The following is a 25469-nucleotide window of genomic DNA, read 5'->3' as shown; positions in this document are numbered from 1 at the left end:
TGATGGGAAATTATGTAAATATATCACTAGCCACTTTAAACAATGCTACCTTATATAATGTTACTTACCCTACATTATTCATCTCATATCCATACGTATATACTGTACTCTATATCATCAACTGCATCCTTATGTAATACATGTATCACTAGTCACTTTAACTATGCCACTTTGTTTACATACTCATCTCATATGTATATACTGTACTCGATACCATCTACTGTATCTTGCCTATGCTGCTCTGTACCATCACTCATTCATATATCCTTATGTACATATTCTTTATCCCCTTACACTGTGTATAAGACAGTAGTTTAGGAATTGTTAGTTAGATTACTTGTTGGTTATTACTGCATTGTCGGAACTAGAAGCACAAGCATTTCGCTACACTCGCATTAACATCTGCTAACCATGTGTGTATGTGACAAATAAAATTTGATTTGATTTGATATGCATATTCCAGCATCTGGTCCTGAGAAATAGCCTGTTTACTTTGGGAACGTTATTTTTCCAAAAATGAAAATAGTGCCCCCTAGTTTCAAGAGGTTAAAGAGCCATCCTTATTGTAATAAAACACCACATTTACCCTCCCCCCTAAAACACATTGTGTACCACCAGAGAAAGAGAGAGAAAGAGCGAGAGAGGATCTATATAGCCTAACATAGCAGGCGCTTGAGCAGGTTGGATGGTTTTCGGGCTTTGCCTTTTCCTCTCTGCTCTTCCCCTGAAAACCAGATGTTTTTGCTGACTCCACTGAGCCTGCCCTCAATACAGTTTCAGCCACCATGGTTTGTGATGTTTCAACAAAACCAATTCACATGAATAATACAATGTGTGATAAGTAACCATTCAACATTTCGTATACCAGTAAAGTCACTTCACTCAGAGCCCTATGGTACCTGGTCAAAATAAATGCTCAAGATAAGGAATAGGGTGCCAATTAGTTCACAGTCTATGTATTCAAATGTAGTCATGTGGAGCGGGCAAACACGACGAGTTGAGTTTTTACCAAAAAGTTCTATTTTGGTTTCATCTGACCATATGACATTCTCCCAATCTTCTTCTGGATCATCCAAATGCTCTCTAGCAAACTTCAGACGGGCCTGGACATGTACTGGCTTAGCAGGGGGACACGTTTGGCACTGCAGGATTTGAGTCCCTGGCGGCGTAGTCTGTTACTGATGGTAGGATTTGGTACTTTGGTCCCAGCTCTCTGCAGGTCATTCACTAGGTCCCCCCGTGTGGTTTTGGGATTTTTGCTCACCGTTCTTGTGATCATTTTGACCCCACGGGGTGAGATCTTGCGTAGAGCCCCAGATCGAGGGAGATTATCAGTGGTCTTGTATGTCTTCCATTTCCTAATAATTGCTCCCACAGTTGATTTCTTCAAACCAAGCTGCTTACCTATTGCAGATTCAGTCTTCCCAGCCTGGTGCAGTCTACAATTTGGTTTCTGGTGTCCTTTGACAGCTCTTTGGTCTTGGCCATAGTGGAGTAAGTGTCTTTTATACTGATAACAAGTACAAACAGGTGCCATTAATACAGGTAACGAGTGGAGGACAGAGGAGACTCTTAAAGAAGTATACAGGTCTGTGAGAGCCAGAAATCTTGCTTGTTTGTAGGTGACCAAATACTTATTTGGGGTGGCAGTGTAGCCTAGTGGTTAGAGCATTGGACTAGTAACCAAAAGGTTGCAAGTTCAAATCCCTGAGCTGACAAGGTACAAAATCTGTCTCCCCTGAACAGGCAGTTAACCCACTGTTCCTAGGCCGTCATTGAAAATAAGAATTTGTTCTGACTTGCCTCGTAAAATCGTAAAATAAAGGTAAAATAAAAGATTTCCACCATAATTTGCAAATAAATTCATTAAAAATCCTACAATGTGAATTTCTGGATTACAATTACAGGCCTATCTCATCTTTTTAAGTGGGAGAACTTGCACAATTGATTGCTGTTTAAATACTTTTTTGCCCCTCTGTACGTAACATTAGCTAGCGAGCCAGCAAGTAAAAGTTTGCTAGCTAGCTAACAGTATGCATTAACTTGCAATAAAAATTACTTTCTGACAAAATTAGCAACTCATCTGGAAAATGTAGCTAGACTCTTACCCGTATACATGGATGAATGCTTCCCGGCAGACTGGAACCATTTAACACCGTTTTGTTTGTAGCTACATCTTGTTTGGCCAGCTTTGTGTCAAGTAACTCCAGTTCACATTGAATGAGGCATGTGCAGAAAGTAGCCCGTCACTTTTTCCTACTGATCTGTCGATATTGCCTGCTAAATTCAGAGCATCAATGCTGTTGAGAAAAGTAGAAAAAAGTTTGTAATTCTCAATGGCTAAAGTTATGTCTTTAAAAATGGCGCGGTGGAAAGGACTGTCAACACATACTGAACAGATTACGTTATAGACAGAACCATGCTACAGGCCAATCCAAACTCATCTCCCGGCATCTCAGCCAATCAAGGCTAGTGGGAAGGTTCCTTGACTTTTTCCATGGCTAAACCCAACTAGGCTCGTAATTTAACAATTTTATTCGTATTCATGGATGGAATACAAGTTTGTTATTAAGGCACATGAAAGTTCACGTTACAGAAGATATTTCTGACATAAAAATGCATTTTGATAAAAAATAAATGTTTACGTTCAAATGCTGCTCCTCTAAAGTAGTGACGTGCGACACACGCCTAGTTTCCTGAAACATATAATATATTTTACCTTTATTTAACTATACATTTCCAATTAAGTCAGAAGACCTTTTTCCCAATGGCTAGTCCTGCACAGTAATATCCGTTTTTATTTAACTGTATTGGGATAGGCCTGGTCAATGTCAACTGACTTCACACCCATGTATAAACACCAAACCCGGAGTCTGTGTGTTTTTGTATGTTTGTGCTGTCTGTGTTTTGACAACAACAACGGCCTGTTTCTCTTGCCCTGTTCCTGCAGCAGTGGTTTGAGATCATGGGAAAGGCATAAGGCCGTAACAACACTGGGGCTCTGTGTGTGTGTGTGTGTGTGTGTGTGTGTGTGTGTGTGTGTGTGTGTGTGTGTGTGTGTGTGTGTGTGTGTGTGTGTGTGTGTGTGTGTGTGTGTGTGTGTGTGTGTGTGTGTGTGTGTGTGTGTGTGTGTGTGTGGGGGGGGGGGGTTCCCCCTCTCTACTCCAGATGCTTGCCTCTGTGGTCTGCTTGGCTGGCTCCAGAACAGTTTATAGCACTCCCATTTTCTGTTTACCGGGGACCTTATAGGAGCCAACGCAGAAAGTGAAGGAACTGAAGGAACTTAACTTTCACTCTGCAGGAACTTACATTGGAGGATTGGAGAAGATTGAAAAGAAAAAAACAACACAGAGCTTCCTCTACTGTTCTATACATCCTACCTTTCTTCTCTAGGTTTAACCACTTACTCACCCTCTCACCCTCTCCCTCTCCCTCTCCCTCTCTCTCTCACACTCCTTTTCACACTGTATCTGTCTTTTCATCACGTTTACAGGCGGTAGCCAAGAAAACATTTGGGTGCAACAATTTCCGATCTGCACTGGAGAATGGTCTCTCTCTCTCTCTCTCTCTCTCTCTCTCCCTCTATAAATATATCTTGCTGTCGCTCTTTCAAGCCTCCCATTCATTCAGGACCCTCTCTCCTATCTCCAGAGCTCTACTTCTTCCGTAAGTGTTACTGAGATTTCCCAGCACTGAATGTACTATAGAATGTTTGTTTGTTAGACCTTGTTGTTAAACCACCTTATTGAAAACAGAGGCCATTTGGACTTAAATATATGTCATGTTCGTGTTTGATTGTCATATTCTCCTCTGTTCAGTCTTGTTTCGCAATTACGTCTTGTTACTTGTTTCCTACTAGTAACATTTCCAACGAAGAATGTTACTAGTAATACCCACACATTTTTTGTTTGTTTGTTCTCTGTCCCATTTCATTTTGCTATGATGTCTTGTAATGTATTTTAAATGGGGATGGCTTTGCCTGTGGAACAGATGTGATTGGGATGGAGCGGGCTGGTTGCCATCTTGGCTTATTTAATGAGAGCGGTGATAGGCTGTGGAGTTAATTAGGATTGCTGTAGCTGAAACCACAGTGGAAAGCAAAGCAGTGTTGCATGACCTAAATGAATTTAAGAACACTCAACTCATGTGGAAGGAGATGTTAGCATAACATTATGATAACATTGAGATGCATGCATGTGTAAGCATGCATGTATCTTCAGCGTGTGTGCGTGTTGCTGTTCTTTGCGTGTGTGCGCGTGGGCCTCCCAGACACCCTGGTGTTGTTTCAGTGACTCAGCAGAGGGCTTTAATTACCACAGGCCGTTGCGAAATCTCCCTGACCACTCGGGCCATCCACTCTGTAAAGCACAGTCAGACACAGACAGACAACCCATCGTTCTGCTGATCTCATCCTGACTCCACTTTTTACCACCCTCAGGATATGTGCAGACATAGGGGAATTCTCAATGTTTTCTCAATGTCTATGGAAGTAGTCTTCATTACTGTTAGCCTGGTTCCAGATCTGTTGCTGCTTTATAGTCAACTCCTTAACAGAGCTCAGAACAGTTCGAATCACAGAGGTTTATTTACAAAACAGGGGGCAGGAAAATGACAGGTCAAGGGCTGGCAGAGGTCAGTAATCCAGAGCAGAGTCCGTAAAATACAGAATGGCAGGCCGGTTCAGGGCCAGGGCATGGAGCAGTCAGTAATCCAGGGCAGTGTCAGAAGGTTCAGAACGGCAGTCAGGCTCAGGGTCAGGGCAGGCAGTATGGTCAAAACCAGAAGAACTAGATAATAGGGACTAAAGAATACAGGAGTATGGGAAAAAACATGCAAGTAGGCTTGACGAGACAAGATGAACTGGTAACAGACAAACAGACAACACAGGTATAAATGCACAGGGCATAATGGGAAAAATGAGCGACACCTGGAGGAGGGTGGAGACAAGCGCATGACAGGTGAAACAGATCACAACTCCTATGGTCGTTGTCATGTTTTTCATGACAATAACTTCACTGTAAAACCCTATAAGTTCCGTGAACTAATTGTAAATCAAAACACTAAAAATTTCAAATTAAGGCACACCTAATTATTTTTAATTACTTGTAGTTAACCTAATGGTTTTATGCAACAACAAAAAACAATTAAACTGTACTTTACTTAAAAATATAATGTTAATTAGTTTAATACATTGGATTGCTGCATATTGAATAGCTATGCTTTACCTGTAGTCAACTTAATTTGTATTTGTATTTATTAGCTGATGCCAAGGCAGCAGCTACTTTTCCTGGGGTCCAGCAAAAACAAAAGTATAACAAAAGTTATACTTAAAAAGAAAAAAATATTACAATACATACACAACAGATTAAGTGTGTGCCCACAGGCCCCTGCTCTACTACCATATATCTACAACACAAAATCCATGTGTACGTGTGTGTATAGTGTGTTTGTTATCATGTGTTTGTATGCATGTGTCTGTGCCTATATTTGTGTATTTTTATAAATGTTTGTATCGGATTTTACTGCTTGCGTGAGTTACTTGATGTGGAATAGAGTTTCATGTTGTCATGGCTCTATGTAGTACTGTGCACCTCCCATAGCCTGTTCTGGACATGGGGACTGTGAAGAGACTTCTGGTGGCATGTCTTGTGGGGTATTTTTATTTTATTTAACTAGACAAATCAGTTAATAACAAATTCTGATTTACTATGACGGCCTACACCTACAATGCGCCAATTGTGCGCCGCCCTACGGGACTCCCAATCACGGCCGGTTGTGATACAGCCTGAAATCAAACCAGTGTGTCTGTAGTGACGCCTCTAGCACTAAGATGCTGTGCCTTAGACCTCTGCGCCACTTGTGAGCCCAAAAGGACTAGGTCCTACCGAGATGCATGGGTGTCCGAGCTGTGTGCCAGTAGTTTAAACAGACAGCTCGGTGCATTCAACATGCCAATACCTCCCACAAATACAAGTAGTGATGAAGTCAATCTATCCTCTACTTTGAGCCAGGAGAGATTGACATGTATATTTTTAATGTTAGCTCTCTGTGTACATCCAAGAACCAGTTGTGCTGCCCTGTTCTGAGCCAATTGCAATTTTGTGGTCAGGTGCCACAAAAAGTCCCACTTTGTGGCACCTGACCACGTGACTAAACAGTAGTCCAGGTAAGACTAAACTAGGGCCTGTAGGACCTTCCTTGTTGAGAGCAGAGCTTTATTATGGACAGACTTCTCCCCATCCTAGCTACTGTTGGAATAATGTGTTTTGACCATGATAGTTCACAATCCAGGGTTACTCCAAGCAGTATAATCTCCTCAACTTGCTCAATTTCCACATTATTCATTACAATATTTAGTTGCGGTTTCGGGTTTAGTGAATGATTTGTCCCAAATACAATGCTTTTAGTTTTTTTTTTATATTTATGACTAACTTATTACTTGCCACCAATTCTGAAAATAAATACATTGCTTTGTTAAGTGTTGCAGTCATTTTAGTCACTGTGATAGCTGATGTGTATAGTGTTGAGTCATCTGCATACATAAACACACTGGCTTTACTCAAAGCCTTTGACCTTCCTCAACCATTTATGGAAAACGACTACCTCGATTTAGTTAGGTACTATTAACTCAAAACGTAACAAACCATACTATATTCTTAGTACACACAACTCAAAGTCAGTCAATTTTCATGCATTCAAGGAATCTCTATTCTAGTTTGAGGAAGGCCCTTTCCTGTTTCAGCATGACAATGCCCCCGTGCAAAAAGCGAGGTCCATACAGAAATGGTTTGTTGAGATCGGTGTGGAAGAACTTGACTGGCCTGCGCAGAGCCCTGACCTCAACCCCATCGAGCACCTTTGGGATGAGTTGGAACACTCACTGCGAGCCAGGCCTAATAGCCCAACATCAGTGCCCAACCTGATTAATGCCCTTGTGGCTGAATAGAAGCAAGTCCTCGCAGAAATGTTCCAACATCTAGTGTAATGTCTTGCCAGGAGATTGGAGGCTGTTATAGCAGCAAAGGGGGACCAACTCCATATTAATTACCATGATTTTGGAATGAGATGTCCGACGAGCATGTGTCCACATACTTTTGGTCATGTAGTGTATTTTATGGCACCAAAAGAAATATATCCATGGGACAATCTAATTATACAACCTTCCATTGAGACAGCTTTAAGTACTGCATTAATTAAGGACTGCCGCTCACCATTCTTATTTTGACCCTAAGGGAGGAATAAAAAAATGTGCCTTTTGTACTTTCAGCTAAAATATAACAAAGAGTCAGATATAGTTATCAGGCCAGACATTCAAAATATCTCACTTAGTTACCTCGATACTTTTAAAAAAGCCCCATAAGCACATTACCATTTAACTGAAATCAATTAACTCAAAAACAACAAAACATACCATTAGATGCTAGTGACACTATCTATGATTTATTTAGAATTTAAGGAAAACACAACCAGCAATTCTCCAACGGCGTTCTGCAGCGTTACACCATCCCATCTGATTTGCGCTTAGTGGAACTATCATTTATTTTTCAACATGACAATGACCTAACACACCTACATGCTGTGTAAGGGCCATTTGACCAAGAAGGGGAGTGATGGACTGCTGCATCAGATGACCTGGCCCCCACAATCACCTGACCTCAACCCAAATGAGATGGTTTGGGATGAGTTGAACTGCAGAGTAAAGGAAAAGCAGCCAAAAATTGCTCAGCATATGTGGGAACTCCTTCAAGACTGTTGGAAAAGCATTCCAGTTGAAACTGTTTGAGAGAACGCCAAGCATGTGCAAAGCTGTCATCAAGGCAAAGGGTGGCAACTTTGAAAAAACTAAAATATATTTTAATTTGTTTAACACTTTTTTGGTAACTAAATGATTTCATGTGTTATTTCATAGTTTTGATGTCTTCACCATTATTCTACAATGTAGAAAATTGTAAAAAATTAAGAAAAACCCTTGAATGAGTAGGTGTGTCCTAACTTTTGACTGGTACTGTACGTTAGCGTAGCAAACTAGCTAGTAGGGTTACCTAGTCACATATCGTACAGATTTGTTGGAATCCATTTTACAAAGTAAGGAATTAAACTGTCCTGATCATTTATAACTTACCATATCAGTGTGCTCAATAAGCATATGACAACCATACTGCAGCAGGAGAAGATGTGTGTTGACCACCAATGGCACCAACTAGTTGTTGCTGCATCTCTTCAGCACGTGCACCCTTGGCATAACATTAATAAACTAATTCTGTCGCCATACTCTGTAACCGCGGTCAAAACATTTACTTGTCAAGCAACACACTAACATACCTAGAGTAATGTTAGCCAAACTGAATTGCACAATATCTCCATAGAACTCACTAATAATAAAAACTTAGATAAAACTCATAATCAGCATGGTTGCTGTCCAAACGGGTCTGTTTAGTTGCAGTCACACAGTAAAACCTGTTTGAATATACAGTCATTGACAAAACAGATATTTACTACGGTTCTTCTTACTATGAAAATTCTTAACAGTATTTGAAATTCCCTCGCTTTGAGATGCACCATGGCACAGGACGTTGTTGATGCACATGACACCAGACAACGTCGGGCTGTACAGTTAAAAATATGAGTTACAGTATTCAGTTAAAATAGTTGAGTTCAGGAAAAGTAAATGCTACGTGCACATCAGTGTAACCCAATACTTTAGAGTCAGGATAACGGTTTGCCACGTAATGAGTTTACAACAAAAATGTGTTTAACTCCATGACACTGTTAGGGTTTACAGTGCGCAGGCTTTGACAAGACTACACAAACAATCAGGGACCAAGCTACAGTGCTGTATAACACTGCAAATTGACATACTACAAACCAAAACAATCCATGTATTATGTGAGGTAATTGCATTGTGTAGTAGTAATGAATACTTACTGAGGGAGGATGCGGCGAACTATCAAACCACTGTTTGTATATCCTAATCAACAATGGCACAACAATGTATAGGTGTCAGAAATGGTTCCTACTTGTAAAATCTGTGTCCTTATCTGACTCATTACACCAGAGGGATAGTTTCTTTGTTTTTCAATGTCACGCTGCAATAAATCATTCAATAACCTGATCACAAAGGTCAGTGTTTCACACTATACTAGATGATTAGTAGGAGCAAAGGTTAACATCACAGTTGTAAGCGCCATGTGTCTGCCAGCTCTCTTCTTTTTATTGTCTTGTTTTGTCTCCTCTCATAACCTCTTTTAAAAATTCTAACCAAACTTTATTTAAAAAGCACATTTCCTTAAAGGTAAGATGCAGTGCAAAATTCTTCCCATAAAATATAAAAAGTGAGAAAGATAAAAACACAACCAAGTTGGGGTCAATTCCAGTTAAATTCCAGTCAATTCAGAAGGTAAATCAAATTCCAATTCCAAATGTTCCTCATTGAAAAGCATTGGAATTGTTGTGTACTTCCTGAATTGGCTGGAATTTAAATGGAATTGACCCCAATCCTGAACAAAGTACGTTTCTTTAGCTGATCTCCTTTCTCCTTTACTTCTCATTCTCTACTCTATTTCTCTCCTCCCCCTTCCTTTCCTCTCAGCACCCCCTACCCTCCTCTTATTTTCTCCCCTGCCATCCTCTCCTCTTGTCCCCTCCTCCCTTTCCCTCATGTTCTACTTCAAGAGCTGGATACATAGCGGAAATATGCAGGGAGGGATGGAATGTGCTTACCACTTCCTTCCCACCATTGTCTGCCCATTTGATTGGTTAAAACGGTTGCTGTTCATGTTTTGTCCATTATGTCATACTATATTATTCCATTAGAATTAAGGCCACAGGTACTCTTGATACCCAAAAAATGATTGAGAGAATGTCAAGTGTGCAAAGCTGTCATCAAGGCACAAGGTGGCAACTTTGAAGAATCTCAAATGTAAAATATATTTAGATTCTTTTAACACTTTTTTGGTTACTACATGATTCCATATGTGTAATTTTATAGTTTTGATGTCTTCACCATTATTCTACAATGTAGAAAATAGTAAGAATAAAGAAAAACCCTTGAATGGAGTAGGTGTTCTAAAACATTTGTACGGTACTGTATAAATACAAATATTACAATACTTTAATTACCTTAATACTTTTACAAAATGTGTAGAAATAAAATAAACTCATGAATGATAATCAAAAAAGCATGTGATAATCAAAAAAGCATGTTGCTTGGATAAGTTAAACAATTATAAAAAAATATATAAATATATATACAGTATAAGTAAAAAGTTTGAACACACCAACTCATTCATGGATTTTTCTTTATTTGACTATTTTCTACATTGTAGAATTACAGGGAAAACATCAAAACTATGAAATAACACATATGGAATCATGAAGTAACTAAAAAAATATTAAACAAATCAAAGGTACAGAGGTACATTTGACATTGACCACGTGGCAAAAGGAATTTTGAAAATTGTTTGCACAGAAGCAGAGTTAGTGCATTGCAGCATTTACAATCAACACACAATTTTTTAAGGAAACTTACAACTCTGCATATTTTCCCATTTCACGGGAATATAATATATGTGATTCTAGTTATTTTACCTCACACTGTCTAGTTTGTCTCACACTGTCTTGTCAGTTTGCTTTGTAACGTGTTAGATAAGATCAACTTTGACACAACATAGGTCACATACCGATCGAAGGGGATATAAACGCAATAGTAAAAACAAAATGGCCTCATGTATCAAGGCCTTTAACTGTAGTAAACTATACCTATGGTATGCATTGAGTAACAATTTTATGAATTCCGTTCACACAATGGGATGTCCATATGAATTATATCTGATTGTTTTTAAATGAGTGTTTGTTTCCTCAGGTGGCTACAACAGCATGCGATGTCAGCCAATCAGTTCATTCAGCATTTCATATTTTTCTGCCACTAGTCTGGGGGATATGGCAAGAAGCTGACTAAAAATGGGCATGGTATCATTTGACTCAACATCGAACAAGCTTAGCTTTCTGAATGAACCAGAAAATCAGTTATTTCTGAATGATTATCAAAGTTAGATGGCTATTTTGGTTATCCTGCTTTGTGATATACCCCACAGGTTTGGTCTTACTGTATCACTGTTCTATTCAACCCAACAGTAATCAGATAAGCCTTCCCGAACATAAATAGACCCAGATAAAACAAGACCCCCCAATGTACAGCACTATTACAAGTAAACAGTGCAACTGTTAACCCCCCATGCAGGAAGTGAGGGGCTTTTGACCTTTCACATTTTGAGGTCCTACTACTGTGAGCTTAGAGGCCCACTAAAATTCCCGTAATGCGAAGCCGGCAGCTGCAGAGGTCAACTCTCCCATGCCATCTGCTAATAAGCATGTTCGGTGTTTAAATATAGACCCGGCTACCCCTGTTATTTTTTCAGCCCCATGTTAAATGCTTGATTCCAATGTGTCATTACATGGAGTAGGGTTGTGTGTCATCCTAAATCCCTAAGGGATATGCAGATGTACAAACAAGGAGGGAGAAGAAGGCACTGGGGAGTTAGAGCATGAAACATTAAAGCTATACTGTTCTAGGAAGAAGGAATTGACAGATTGTACACAGTACACACGTTAAGGATCTGTTTTTGGATTGTAATACAGGGTTCAAATATGCAGGGTGTTATGTCAGGACAGGCGACATAAACAGCCTGTAACACTCTCTCTCACACACAGTGCATGCATGAGCACACACTCACACAAAACATTATTGCATTGAAGATAGAATATTCGCTCCACTCCTTACCAGTCACTAGCAATATCTGCATGGTAGTTAAATTTACATTTTAGTCATTTAGCAGACGCTCTTATCCAGAGCGACTTACAGGAGCAATTAGGGTTAAGAGCGTTGCTGAAAATCAACAGATGTTTCACCTAGTCAGCTCGGGGTTTCAAACTAGCAAACTTTTAGTTACTGGCCCAACGCTCTTAACTGCTAGGATACCTGCCCTCTTGTTACGACCGCAGGTGTTCTACAGTGCAGGGAGTGTAGGGGCCAGTTTATTAAGGGTGTGTGTGAGAGAGAAAGTGTTACAGAGTGTAAACTTCAATCACCTCTCCTAGTTACAAATACCCCACCCCCTTAGCCAGCCCACACACTCTCACAGGTAGTTTTAGAGCTGTCAATTTGCCGGTCATGCTGCCCTGCCCCTGCTTGTGTGTGTTCTGCATTGTGTCACTCTCTATTTGCTACACACACACACATGCTCCTACCCGCCCCTTTCTCAGTTATCCCCGGTGGTATGAACTTTGGATATGCAGCAGTGAAGTGTGGAACTGTTGCTTGTCAAGTCTGCCAGAGAATGCCTGAGTCATTATTGACGGTGACTCTAAAGTTGGTAAACTTTCTCTCTCCCTGTCTGTCTCTCAGTCAGTCTATCTGTCTTTCCATAGGACAACTTCAACGTCTTCCTTCTTTTGGGAAGCTCGGACTAAAGGAGGCACAGCTCTTTCACGCAGGAGACCTCCAAGACACATCCACTAAAGCCACTGTCAGGTAAGTACTGCTACATATTAGGATGCACATACATTACCAGTCAAATGTTTGGACACACCTACTCATTTAAGGGTTTTTCTTTGTTTTTAATGTTTTCTATATTGTAGAATAATAGTGAAGACATCAAAACTATGAAATAACACATATAGAATAATGTAGTAACCAAAAAAGTGTTTTGGTTACTACATGAAAAGCGAATGAGTCGGTGTGTCCAAACTATTGACTGGTGCTGTATTTACATACAGATGACAAGATATTGATTACTTTTGTATGTATTGTCTGATCTGTGACTGGAACATACTGGACAGATTATGTGAGCGGAGTTGAGCGGTTGGAAATCCAATGTGCACCACTCATCCTTTCAAACCGCTCTGCTAAAAACCACTCCATGCACACAGGAGAAAAAACTGCAGCTCCAAATTCGCTCCATTCGCACATCATATCAAATAGACTACATGTCATATTAAACAGCATATACACACTCTAAATAGGTCAGGAGCCAGACAGGGAGCCTAAGAAGGAACTTTTATTTATTTATTTAGGCTATGTTATTTAAATGATTTTAAGGCTATTGCCTACAAAGAAATGCATTGTGAAGCATGTGCGAGTGTGACACAATAGGCTGGTAGGGATATAAAGTTTGGCCAGTCTGTGGCTTCGGGCTCATGTGATGGTGCCTGGAGAGCAGGCCAGCAGCGGAGAATATACTCTCCACAGTTGCAGAGCCACTGGGGATGCTTAACACCCTTTTGGCCACTCTTGCCAGGCTGGGCAGAGATGCAGAGTTGTTTTTGTTTTTTTATATATGTACGCCAAAATGTTTTTAGGCAAAATAACCCAATCAAAAGGGAAAGCCTCTTGAATGTGGGAATATGCCAGGCCTATTGTGCCAAAATCAATTAAGTCCTATTGTATCAATAATAGAACAAAAATTTATGAAATGTTTAAGAGATCAGATTTTTGTCTAGAAATACTTTGCTCCAATGACACATTTAGTTATCTACCCACCTTGTTCCTTACTTTTAGCATGTGCATGTGCATGTGCATGTAGTAAGTACACCATCATGTTTTCGTGTATTTTAAGATTTCACAATGATTCTTTAGTTGTGGACATTACATCACCACACTCCTTCTCTTGCTATTTGTCCTCATCTTTGTTAGTCACCTTGATTTTGCACCTGTGTGTTTTATCTGTTTCTTTATGAACATAATTAGCAAACTCCATGACAGTAGCTAAAGCAAGGGGCTATAGCAGCTCACAAGTAGACTACAAATGCATGCTGGTCTGGGCATGCCCCGAGCTCGTGAAATGAGTGCTACTTTGAGCACTACTCGAGTAAAATTGGAGTGGGCGAGAAGGACCACACTCCAGCCTTTGAGCATCTGGCTCTGTGCTCCAGTCAAATTGGGCACACCGCTCTTTGCTCCGCTCGAATACTCTGAGATCGGTTATTTTATGAGACTAAGTTTGAACAGTGTGAGAGACTCACCGTTCTCTTTCTAACAAGACAAGACTAAACTATTACAGATAGCGTGTGTGTGTGCAGGCTTTTGTGTGTGTTTAAGGGTGTGGGTGCGTGTGTGCAGTTGCCAAGTGTGTGCGTGATTGGGGTGAACTTGTGAACGTGTTTGTAGAATACCCCAGGTTTAAATGTAACTATGTGGACTGTTTTCTCAAACATGCGGCTCTCAATGTGAAATCTCTTTCATATTGAGAGGTTGAGAAGGGGTCAACAAAAAGGTGCTATTCAAAGTGTAAATTTCTGGGGCTATTCTGCATTTAATTTGCTTTTGTCTCTACTGTTTGCTGTAGAGTACAATAGAATAGATACCTGCCATCAATCAATACTCTTCCTCTGTGTGTGTGTGTATGTTTGTGTGTGTGTGTGTGTGTGTGTGTGTGTGTGTGTGTGTGTGTGTGTGTGTGTGTGTGTGTGTGTGTGTGTGTGTGTGTGTGTGTGTGTGTGTGTGTGTGTGTGTGTGTGTGTGTGTGTGTGTGTGTGAGAGAGAGAGAGAGAGAGAAGAGAGAGAGGAGAGGAGAAGAGCAGCATTTATGTTACATGTATTTGAAATACTTATTTAAATTACTTTTGAGTATTTTGTCAATTATATTTAACTGGCCTGAACTTCACTCCAGTGTATTTTATAGACTTTAGAGAGCTGTATTTTGTATTTTCAAAATACAAAATACTTTTCAAAATACAAAATAACCCAAAATACTTTTCAACAGTCCTGATAGAGAGACATACAGTGAAGGGCCTATTTCTTCTAAAATAAATTGAAATTGAAAGAACATTTGGCGTTCACACATGTATTTATATTTAATCCCCATTAGCTGCTGCCAAGGCAGCAGGTACTCTTCCCGGGGTCAAGCTACATTAAGGCAGATATATATTACAATACATTCACAACATATTTTACAACATATTAAGTATGTTCCTTCAAAATCCATGTGGATGTGTGTGAATAGCATGCATATGTTTGCATGCATGTGCCTGTGCCTATGTTTGTGTTGCTTCACAGCCCGCTATTCCATAAGGTGTATGTTTATTATATTATTTATAACATAAGGTGTTTTTTTATTTAATTTTCTGCTTGTTTGAGTTACTTGATGTAGAATAGAGTTCAATGTAGTCATGGATCTACGTGGTACTGTGTGGCCTCCCATAGTCTGTTCTGTACTTGGGAATTGTGAAGAGACCTCTGGTGGCATGTCTTGTGGGGTATTTATGGAAGTCCGAAATGTGTGCCAGTAATTCAAACAGACAGCTCGGGTCATTCAACATGTCAATACCTGTCACGAATACAAGTAGTGATGGAGTCAATCTCTCCATCACATGGAGCCAGGAGAGATTGACATGCATATTATTAACATTAGCTCTCTGTGTACATACAAGGGCCAGCTGTGCTGCCCTGTTCTGAGCCAATTGCAAGCCTAAGTCCCTCTTTGTAGCACCTGAACACACGACTGAAAAGTATTCCAGGTGCGACAAAACTGAGGCCTGTATGAACTACCTTGTTGTTGTGCTGTTAAGAATGCAGACGAGAGCTTTATTATGGACAGACTTCTGCCCATCCTAGTTATTGTTGTATCAATATGTTTTGACAATGACAGTTTACCATCCAGGGTTACTCCAAGCATTTTAGTCACCTCAACTTGCTCAATTACTGCATTTAGTTGAGGTTTAAAGTTTAGTTAATTGTTTGTCCCAAATACAATGCTTTTAATTTTTTTAATATTTAGGACCAACTTATGCCTTGCTACCCATTCAAACTAACTGCAGCTCTTTGTTAAGTGTTGCAATAATTTCAGTTGCTGTGGTAGCTGACTTTTTTAGTGTTGAGTCATCCACATACTTGGACACACTGGCTTTACTCATAAGTAAATATTGAAAAAAGTAAGGGGCCTAGACAGCTGCCTTGGGGAATTTCTGATTTGACCTGGATTTTGTTGGAGAGGATTCCATTAAAGAACACCCTCTGTTCTGTTAGACGGGTAAATATTTATCCACAATATAGCAGGGGGTGTAAAGCCATAACACATACATTTTTCCAGCAACAGACGATGATCAATAATGTAAAAAGTCACACTGAAGTCAAACAAAATAGCCCCCTCAATCTTTTTATCATCAATTTCTCTCAGCCAATCATTAATAATTTGTGTAAGTGCTATACTTGTTGAATGTCCTTTCCAATAAGCATGCTGAAAGCCTGTTGTCAAATTGTTTACAGTGATATAGCGTTGTATCTGGTCAAATTATTTTTTTATTCAAAAGTTTACAAAGGGTTGGTAACAGGCTGATTGGTCGGCTATTTCAGCCAGTTAATGGGGCTTTACTATCCTAAGGTAGGGGAATAACTTTTGCTTCCCTCCAGGCCTGAGGGCACACACTTTCTAGTAGGCTTAAATTGAAGATATGGCAAATAGTAGTGGAAATATCGTCAGACACGGGTGGATTGTCATTGTTGATAGACAACAACAAAATAATTCACCTCTTCCACACTTACTTTACGGACTTCTAAATGATAATGCTTGTCTTTCATAACTTTGTCAAACATACTTGAATGTGTAGTGTCAGTGTTTGTTGCTGGTATGTCATGGCTAAATGAGCTAATCTCGCCAATGAAGAAATCATTAAAGTAGTTGGCAATATCAGTGGGTTTAGTGATGAATGAGCCATCTGATTCAATGTCATTGAATGTAATCCAAGCTTTTAACTATCATTCTTTGTCATTTATCTTTGTTTCATAGTGTAGTTTCTTCTTTTTATTTAGTTTAGTCACATTATTTCTCAATTTGCAGTACATTTGCGCCAATCGGTTGTACAGATAGACCTATTTGACATTTATTTTGCCTCATCCCTCTCAACCATGACATTTTTCAAATCCTCATCAATCCACAGGGATTTAACCATTTTTACAGTCATTTTCTTAACGGGTGCATGCGTATTAGTAACTGGGATAAGCAATTTCATAAATGCATCCAGTTGCTCCTCAATACACACCACGGACCAACAAATAGTCTTTACATGAACAACATAGGAATCACTACCAAACATCTTGTATGACCTCCTATACATTATATTATGCTCGGGAACTTTGCTTTTCCTAGATATGGCTAGTACAGTTGAAGACGGAAGTTTACATACACCTAGATTGGCGTCATTAAAACTAGTTTTTCAACCACTCCACAAATGTATTGTTAATTAACTAACTATAGTTTTGGCAAGTCAGTTAGGACATCTACTTTGTGCATGACAGAAGTAATTTTTCCAACAATTGTTTACAGATAGATTATTTCACTTACAATTCACTGTATCACAATTCCAGTGGGTCAGAAGTTTACATACACTAATTTGACTGTGCCTTTAAAAAGCTTGGAAAATTCCAGAAAAATGTCATGGCTTTAGAAGCTTCTGATAGGCTAATCGACATAATTTGAGTCAATTGGAGGTGTACCTGTGGATGTATTTTAAGGCCTACCTTCATACTCAGTGCTTTTTTGATTGACATCATGGGAAAATCAAAAGAAATCAGCCTTTTGGGAGCAATTTCCAAACGCCTGAAGGTATCACGTCCAAACAATAGTATACAAGTATAAACACCATGGGACCACATAGTCATCATACCGCTCAGGAAGCAGACATGTTCTCTCGTGAAGATGAACATACTTTGGTGCGAAAAGTGCAAATCAATTCCAAAACAACAGCAAACGACCTTGTGAAGATGCTGGAGGAAACAGGGACAAAAGTATCTATATCCACAGTAAAACGAGTTCTATATCAACATAACCTGAAAGGCCGCTCAGCAAGGAAGAAGCCACTTCTCCAAAACCGCCATAATAAAGCCAGACTACGGTTTGCAACTGCACATGGGGACAAAAAAATTTACTTTTTGGAGAAATGTCCTCTGGTCTGATGAAACAAATAATGACCATCGTTATGAAAAAGGGGGAGGCATGCAAGTCGAAGAACACCATCCCAACTGTGAAGCACGGGATGGCAGCATCATGTTGTGGGGGTGCTTTACTGCAGGAGGGACTGGTGCACATCACAAAATAGATGGCATCATGAGGGGGAAACTTATGTGGAAATTTTTAAGCAACATCTCAAGACATCAGTCAGGAAGTTAAAGCTTGGTCGCAAACGGGTCTTCCAAATGGACAATGACCCCAAGCATACTTCTAAAGTTGTGGCAAAATGGCATAAAGGACAACAAAGTCAAGGTATTGGAGTGGCCATCACAAAGCACTGACCTCAATCCTACAGAACATTTGTGGGCAGAACTGAAAAAGTGTGTGCGAGCAAGGAGGTCTACAAACCTGACTCAGTTGCACAAGCTCTGTCAGGAGGAATGGGCCAAAATTCACCCAACTTATTGTAGGAAGCTTGTGGAAGGCTACTCGAAACATTTGACCCAAATTAAACAATTTAAAGGCAATGCTACCAAATTCTAATTGAGTGTATGTAATCTTCTGTCCCACTGGGAATGTGATGAAAGAAATAAAAGCTGAAATAAATCATTCTCTCTACTATTCTTCTGACATTTCACATTCTTAAAATAAAGTGGTGATCCTGACAGACTTAAAACAGGGAATCTTTACTCAGATTAAATGTCAGGAATTGTGAAAAACTGAATTTAAATGTATTTGGCTAAGGTGTATGTAAACTTCCGACTTCAACTGCATTTTGTGATCACTACATCCAATGGATTTTCTGTAGCCTTAGTACAGATGTGATTAATACATGTTGATGATTTCATTCCTGTGCTGTTTGTAAATACCCTGTAGGTTGATTGTTAACCTGAACCAGGTTGCAGGCACTAGTTACAGTTTGAAGTTTCTCTTGAGTTGGCAGCCTGATGAAAACCAGTCAATATTTAAATCACCCAGAAAATATACCTCTCTATTGACAAATACTGACTGTTATCATTTGGTGGCATATAGCAGCTTCCCAACAGAATGGGCTTTAGGTGTGGCAGATGAACCTGTAGCCATATGACTTCAACAGTATTTAACATTAGATCCTCTCTAAGCTTTACAGGAATGTGGTTCTGAATATTAACAGCCACACCTCCACCTTTGGCATTTCTGTCTTTTCTGTTGATCTTATGTATTGCTACCACAGTATCATCAAAGGTATGAACTACTGAACTAGCGGTAAGATTTCTAAAGCTTCCCCGGTCTGGACAACCTGAATGATACACAGAAGATTTCTAACTCTCACTAGCTTCGTTCTGCTTCTCAAGATCATGCCCCATGCTCTAAATAACTGAACTGGCTAGTTTTCCTGTCTGTAAAGGGAAGAGCGGGCTGTAGGTTGATCCTGCAGCTCTGATTGCATAGAGCGAAGCTATCTTCGTTCCCTTGCTTCATATTTCACCCTATCACTTCTCATCGCACTTCTTTCAGTTTTCACACGCTTCTGAAGTTTAGACACTCACCACAACCACACAACTACTGACCAGGTACATACTGTAGGGCCCAAAGACCCTGCAACACAACCACACAAATACACAACTACTGACCACAACTACTGACCACAACCACACAACTACTGACCACAACTAATGAACCACACAGCTACTTAACAAAACGACTGACCAAAACATGAAGATCCCTCCCAGGAAATAAACATTATTTGAATTAGAACTACTGACTACAACTACTGACCACAACTAATGACCACAACCACACAACTACTAACCACAAAACCTATGACCATTACACCAAACTGTTACAACAAACCAACTTTCACATATTCAGGCTATCCTATCCTATGAACCAACCAATCAATCTTTTCATCAATGTACTTTTTCAACTATAACTATCACCACCACTACTGCAGACACTACCACTATTTTCTTCAGGAAATGCAATTTTCAGTGATCACTGATAGCCAAAAGAGTTTATTTATTAGATAGAACTACACCTAGCTATTTGTAGATCTACATACAAAGCTATTCTACATAGTTCTTCAACTCAAATCAAATCGAAGTTTATTTGTCAAGTACGCCGAATACAACAGGTATAGTAGACCTTACAGTGAAATGCTTACTTACAGGCTCTAACCAAAAGTGCAAAAAAGGTATTAGGTGAACAATAGGTAAGTAAAGAAATAAAACAACAGTAAAAAGACTATATACAGTAGCGAGGCTATAGAAGTAGCAAGGCTACATAGAGACACCAGTTAGTCAGACTGATTGAGGTAGTATGTACATGTAGATATGGTTAAAGTTACTATGCATATATGATGATCAGAGAGTAGCAGTAGAGTAAAACAGGGGTTGGCGGGTGGCGGGACACAATACAGATAGCCCGGTTAGCCAATGGACGGGAACACTGGTTGGTCGGCCCAATTGAGGTAGTATGTACATGAATGTATAGTTAAAGTGACTATGCATATATGATAAACAGAGAGTAGCAGCAGAGTAAAAAATAGGGGTTGGAGGAGGCACACAATGCAAATAGTCCGGATAGCCATTTGATTACCTGTTCAGGAGTCTTATTGCTTATGGCTCTTTAAAATTATTTTAAAGAGCTCTCATCACTATATGCACCATCATATTTCTCTCCCCAAATAATCGCATAAAACGTTCTAATCATTATGTCATCATTCAACTAAAATCAAACTTAATTTACACTGAATGTTTTCCAAAAGAAATTGTGCATCAATTTATCGGAAAACCAAAGCATGAATGATCCAAAGTTGATTTGCTTTCTGAAGAGTGTTGCCCAAATGATCCTTTTAATACTATCTTCTGATAGAAGATCCCTTTGTCCCATGTCTTTCTTCTTTTAGTTTCCAAACAGTAGTTTAGACAGTGACCACAACTGCTGATCACATCTACTGACCACAACCACAAAACTACAGACCACGACTGATCACAACTAGCTACCGACCACAATCTGACCAAAACTAGATACACACCACAACCACACAACTACTGACCACAACTAATGAACCACACACCTATCTTCGATTTCTTCAATTTAAGCCTACTAGAAAGTGTGTGCCCTCAGGCCTGGAGGAAACCAAAATCCATTCCCAAGAATAGTAAAAGCCCCTTTGCTGGCTCAAATAGACGACCAATCAGCCTGTTACCAACCGGAGATTGACTTCATCACTATTTGTTTTTGTAATAAGTGTTGAAAAACTGAATGTACCGAGCTGTCTATTTAAAATACTAGCACAAGACATGACACCAGAGGTCTCTTCACAATCCCCGAGTCCAGAACAGACTATGGGAGGTGCACAGTACTAAATAGAGCCATGACTGCATGGAACTATTCCACACACACATATGCACACAAGCACTATCACACACATTCTACACAAACATATATTGTGAAATTGTTGTATGGTGGTATTATACATTTTGTACTGTAGATATGTAGTGTTGGAATAATATTATATGATGTACTGAATTATATTTTGTTTTATATGTAATGTAAGTACCTTCATGTTTTTGGACCCCAGGAAGATCTCCCTAATGGGGCTCCCTAATAAATACAAATACACCTACTTACAAAACTACTGATCACTACTGACCACAATTACTGACCACAACTATTGACCACAACCACAAAACTACTGCCCAGAACTACTGACCACAGCTACTGACCATAACCACACAACTAATGACCACAATGACTAAACCACAACTACTAACCACAACCACTAACCTCAACCACACAATTACTGACGACAACTACTGGCCACTACTGACCATAATTACACAAATACTGACCACAATTACTAAACCGCACACCTACTTAGCAAAACAACTGATCACTACTGACCACAACTAATGACCACAGGTACTAACCACAACCACACAACTAATCACCACAACTACAAAACCACAACTACTGACGACAACAACAAAACTATTGACTACAATTATTGAACCACACACCTACTTACCAAAACTACTGACCACTACAGGCCACAACTACTGGCCACAAATACTGACCACAACTACAGACCACAACTACACAACTATTGACCACAACTACTAAATCACAACCACAACACTACTGACCACTACAGACCACAACTACTGACCATTACTGACTACATCAACCAACCACAGCTACAGACCACAACCACACAACTACTGACCACAGCTACTGAATGACACACCTACTTTCCAAAACGAATTACCACTACTGACCACACCTACTGACCACAACCACAACACTACTGATCACAACTACTGACCAATACTGACCACATCAACCGACCACAACTACTGACCACAAACTACGGAACCACACAACTAATGACAACACTACTGACAACAACTACTGACCACAACCACTCTACTACTGACCTCACCACTACTGACACACCCCTACTGACCACATCCATACTGTAGGGCTCAAAGAACCTGCAACACAAGCACAAAACTACAAAACTACTGACTACTCAACTACTGACCATAACTACTGACCACAACTACTGCTCTGGTCTGCACTAGCTCTTGTCCAGCTCTGGTCTTGGGTGTAGCTAGCTAGCCTCTAGGTTAGAGTGTTAGAGTGTTGGCCCAGTAACCAAAAGGTTGCTGGTTTGAATACCAGAATCGACAATGTGAACAAATCTGTTGCTGTGCCCTTTAGCAAGGCACTTAACCCTAATTGTTCCATGGGTGCTATATAAGGGTGGCCATTACCCCACTCCCTGCTTGTGTCTCAGGGGGAGTTGGGATATGCAAAAAAAAAAACATTTCCATTACACACGTGTGTATAACAGGACAAATATAAGCACCCCCCAAATGATTATAATTGAATTCTATCTACTTATGGGCATTCAGGTTAGAGACCCCAAACCCAATTGCACATGTTCGTGCTATCCTATCCCATCAACCAACCAACCAATCAATTGGTCAATCAATCTTTCCATCTTCCTACTTTTCCAACTATAACCAGTCACCACCACTCTTCACAGTCACCGATGTTCCATAGTAGTTACTGCAGACTCTACCACTACATTTACATTACATTTGAGTCATTTAGCACTATAACCTATGTCAAAACCATACATACTTTAAAACAAGCTAGCAAGCAAAACACATTTTCTTCAGGAAATGTACTTTTCAGTGATCGCTGTTAGCCTAAATAATGTATTTATTAGATAGAACTACACCTAGCTACTGTATCAGTAGGTCTACATATGAACGTATTCTATGATTAAAGAGCTGTCATCACTAAATGCACAATGATATTTCTCTCCCCAAATAATAGCATAAAATGTTCTCATTGTTATGTCATCATTCAACTAAAATCAAACGTATACATTGAACGTTTTGCAAAAGTAAATTGTGCATCTATTTATCTGAAACCGACAGCAAAAATGATTCAGTTGCTTTGCTTCCCTATGAGATCCTACCTTTTTTCATATCATACTGACAGAAGATCGCATTGTCCAATGTCTTTCTTCTTTCATTTTTCACGCTTAACAACTGTAGTCTAGACATTTTTGTAATCTAACTGAACCAAAATCCAAAGTAATACAATTTATATAGTAGTTGTCACGTTCTGACCTTTAGATCCTTTGTTATGTCTTTGTTTTAGTATGGTCAGGGCGTGAGTTGAGTGGGTTTTCTATGTTCATTTTTCTATAATTTGGGATTTCTGTGTTCGGCCTAGTATGGTTGTCAATCGTTGTCCCTGATTGAGAATCATAATTAGGTAGCCTGGTTTCACTTTTGAGTTGTGGGTGTTTGTCTTCCGTGTCAGTGTTTGTTACCACACGGGACTGTTTCATTTTTTCACGTTTATTGTTTTGTTCCAGTGTTCTGTTGTGTTTGATTAAACATTATGGACACTTACCACGCTGCGCATTGGTTCTCCGATCCTTCTCGCTACTCCTCCTCAGAAGAGGAGGACGAGATCCGTTACAGTAGTCTATCAAAGCAATCAGACCAATAATATTACTACATTTAACTTAGACTATATGTACTACTATGTTTTAAATAGTTAAGTAAAACGAGTTAAATGCAAGTCCCACCAATCTATTTTTCTTTCAAAATATATTGTTGACAACATTATTTAGCATTTTATTTTATACATTTTTATTCAAATGTACTTTTGTTTGGGTCTGGAGCTCATTAGAATAATAATCATACCCAGCATCCTTTGCTAGTGTTCATTTTTACATTTACGTTTGATTTTGGGTATTTAGCATCCTGAGTGACTTACAGTCAGTGTATTCAGCTAAAGTACATAAACAACCACATACAGAGAGATCCTTGATGAAAACCTGCTCCAGAGCACTCAGGACCTCCTACTGGGGCAAAGGTTCACCTTCCAACAGGACATTAACCCTAAGCACACAGCCAAGACAACTCAGGAGTGGCTTTGGGACAAGTCTCTAAATGTCGTTGAGTGGCCCAGCCAGAGCCCAGACTTGAACCCAATCAAACATTTCTGGAGAGTTCTGAAAATATCTGTGCAGTGACTCTCCCCATCCAACCTGATGGAGCTTGAGAGGATCTTCAGAGAAGAATGGAAAAAACTCCCCAAATACAGGTGTGCCATGCTTGTAGCATCATACCCAAGAAGACTCAAGGCTGTAATCGCTGCCATTTCTTTATATACATTTGCAAAAGTCTAAAAACCTGTTTTTGCTTTGTCATTGTAACAGCTGTCTTGGGTGGAAGAAGGAGAGGATCAAAGCGCAGCGTGGTTAGTGTTCATCTTAATTTAATAATAATCCAAAAACTGAACACTACAAATTACAAAAGTGAAAACCGAAACAGTTCTATCTGGTACAGACACACAAAGACTGAAAACAACCACCCACAAACTCCAACAGAAAACAGGCTACCTAAATTTGGTTCCCAATCAGAGACAATGACTAACACCTGCCTCTGATTGAGAACCATATCAGGCCAAACAAGAAACCCCACATAGAAACAGATAACATAGACTGCCCACCCAACTCACACCTTGACCACACTAAAACAAAGAAAATACAAAAGAACTATGGTCAGAACGTGATAGTCATTGTGGGGTATTGTGTATAGACTGATGAGGGGAAAAAACTATTTAATACATTTTAGAATAAGGCTTTCACGTAACAAAATGTGGAAAAAGGTAAGGGGTCTGAATGCTTTCCGCATGCACTGTATCACAGTAATAGCAAGCAAAATGTATTTGTTACCATTACTGAGAATGTGTTGAGGTTAAAGGGGGTACTTGCAGATATATTTAGAAAATATACCAATTGTGCAAGTTCTCCCACTTAAAAAGATGAGAGAGGCCTGTAATTTTCATCATAGTTTATTTATTTGCAAATTATGGTGGAAAATAAGTATTTGGTCACCTACAAACAAGCAAGATTTCTGGCTCTCACAGACCTGTAACTTCTTCTTTAAGAGGCTCCTCTGTCCTCCACTCGTTACCTGTATTAATGGCACCTGTTTGAACTTGTTATCA

General features: G+C 39.6%; 1 protein-coding gene across 10 annotated transcripts in view; it reads left to right on the top strand.

Annotated features, from left to right (window-relative positions):
* The first annotated feature begins 3155 nt into the window (after positions 1-3155).
* Positions 3156-25469, top strand: part of LOC135519935 (LIM domain only protein 7-like) — a 134802-nt gene continuing 112488 nt past the window's right edge. For 3 of the 10 annotated variants that reach the window (XM_064945180.1, XM_064945171.1, XM_064945174.1), the window contains exon 1: positions 12224-12529. The gene's annotated coding sequence lies outside the window, so the exon portion shown is untranslated. Of the gene's footprint in view, positions 3667-12221; positions 12530-25469 lie in introns of those variants that run through there. The other 7 variants (XM_064945181.1, XM_064945178.1, XM_064945176.1 and 4 more) reach the window with 5 other exon arrangements.

This window comes from Oncorhynchus masou, chromosome 29, assembly GCF_036934945.1.
Source record: "Oncorhynchus masou masou isolate Uvic2021 chromosome 29, UVic_Omas_1.1, whole genome shotgun sequence".
NCBI lineage: Eukaryota > Metazoa > Chordata > Actinopteri > Salmoniformes > Salmonidae > Oncorhynchus > Oncorhynchus masou.
This window is presented reverse-complemented; position numbering and strand designations above follow the sequence as displayed.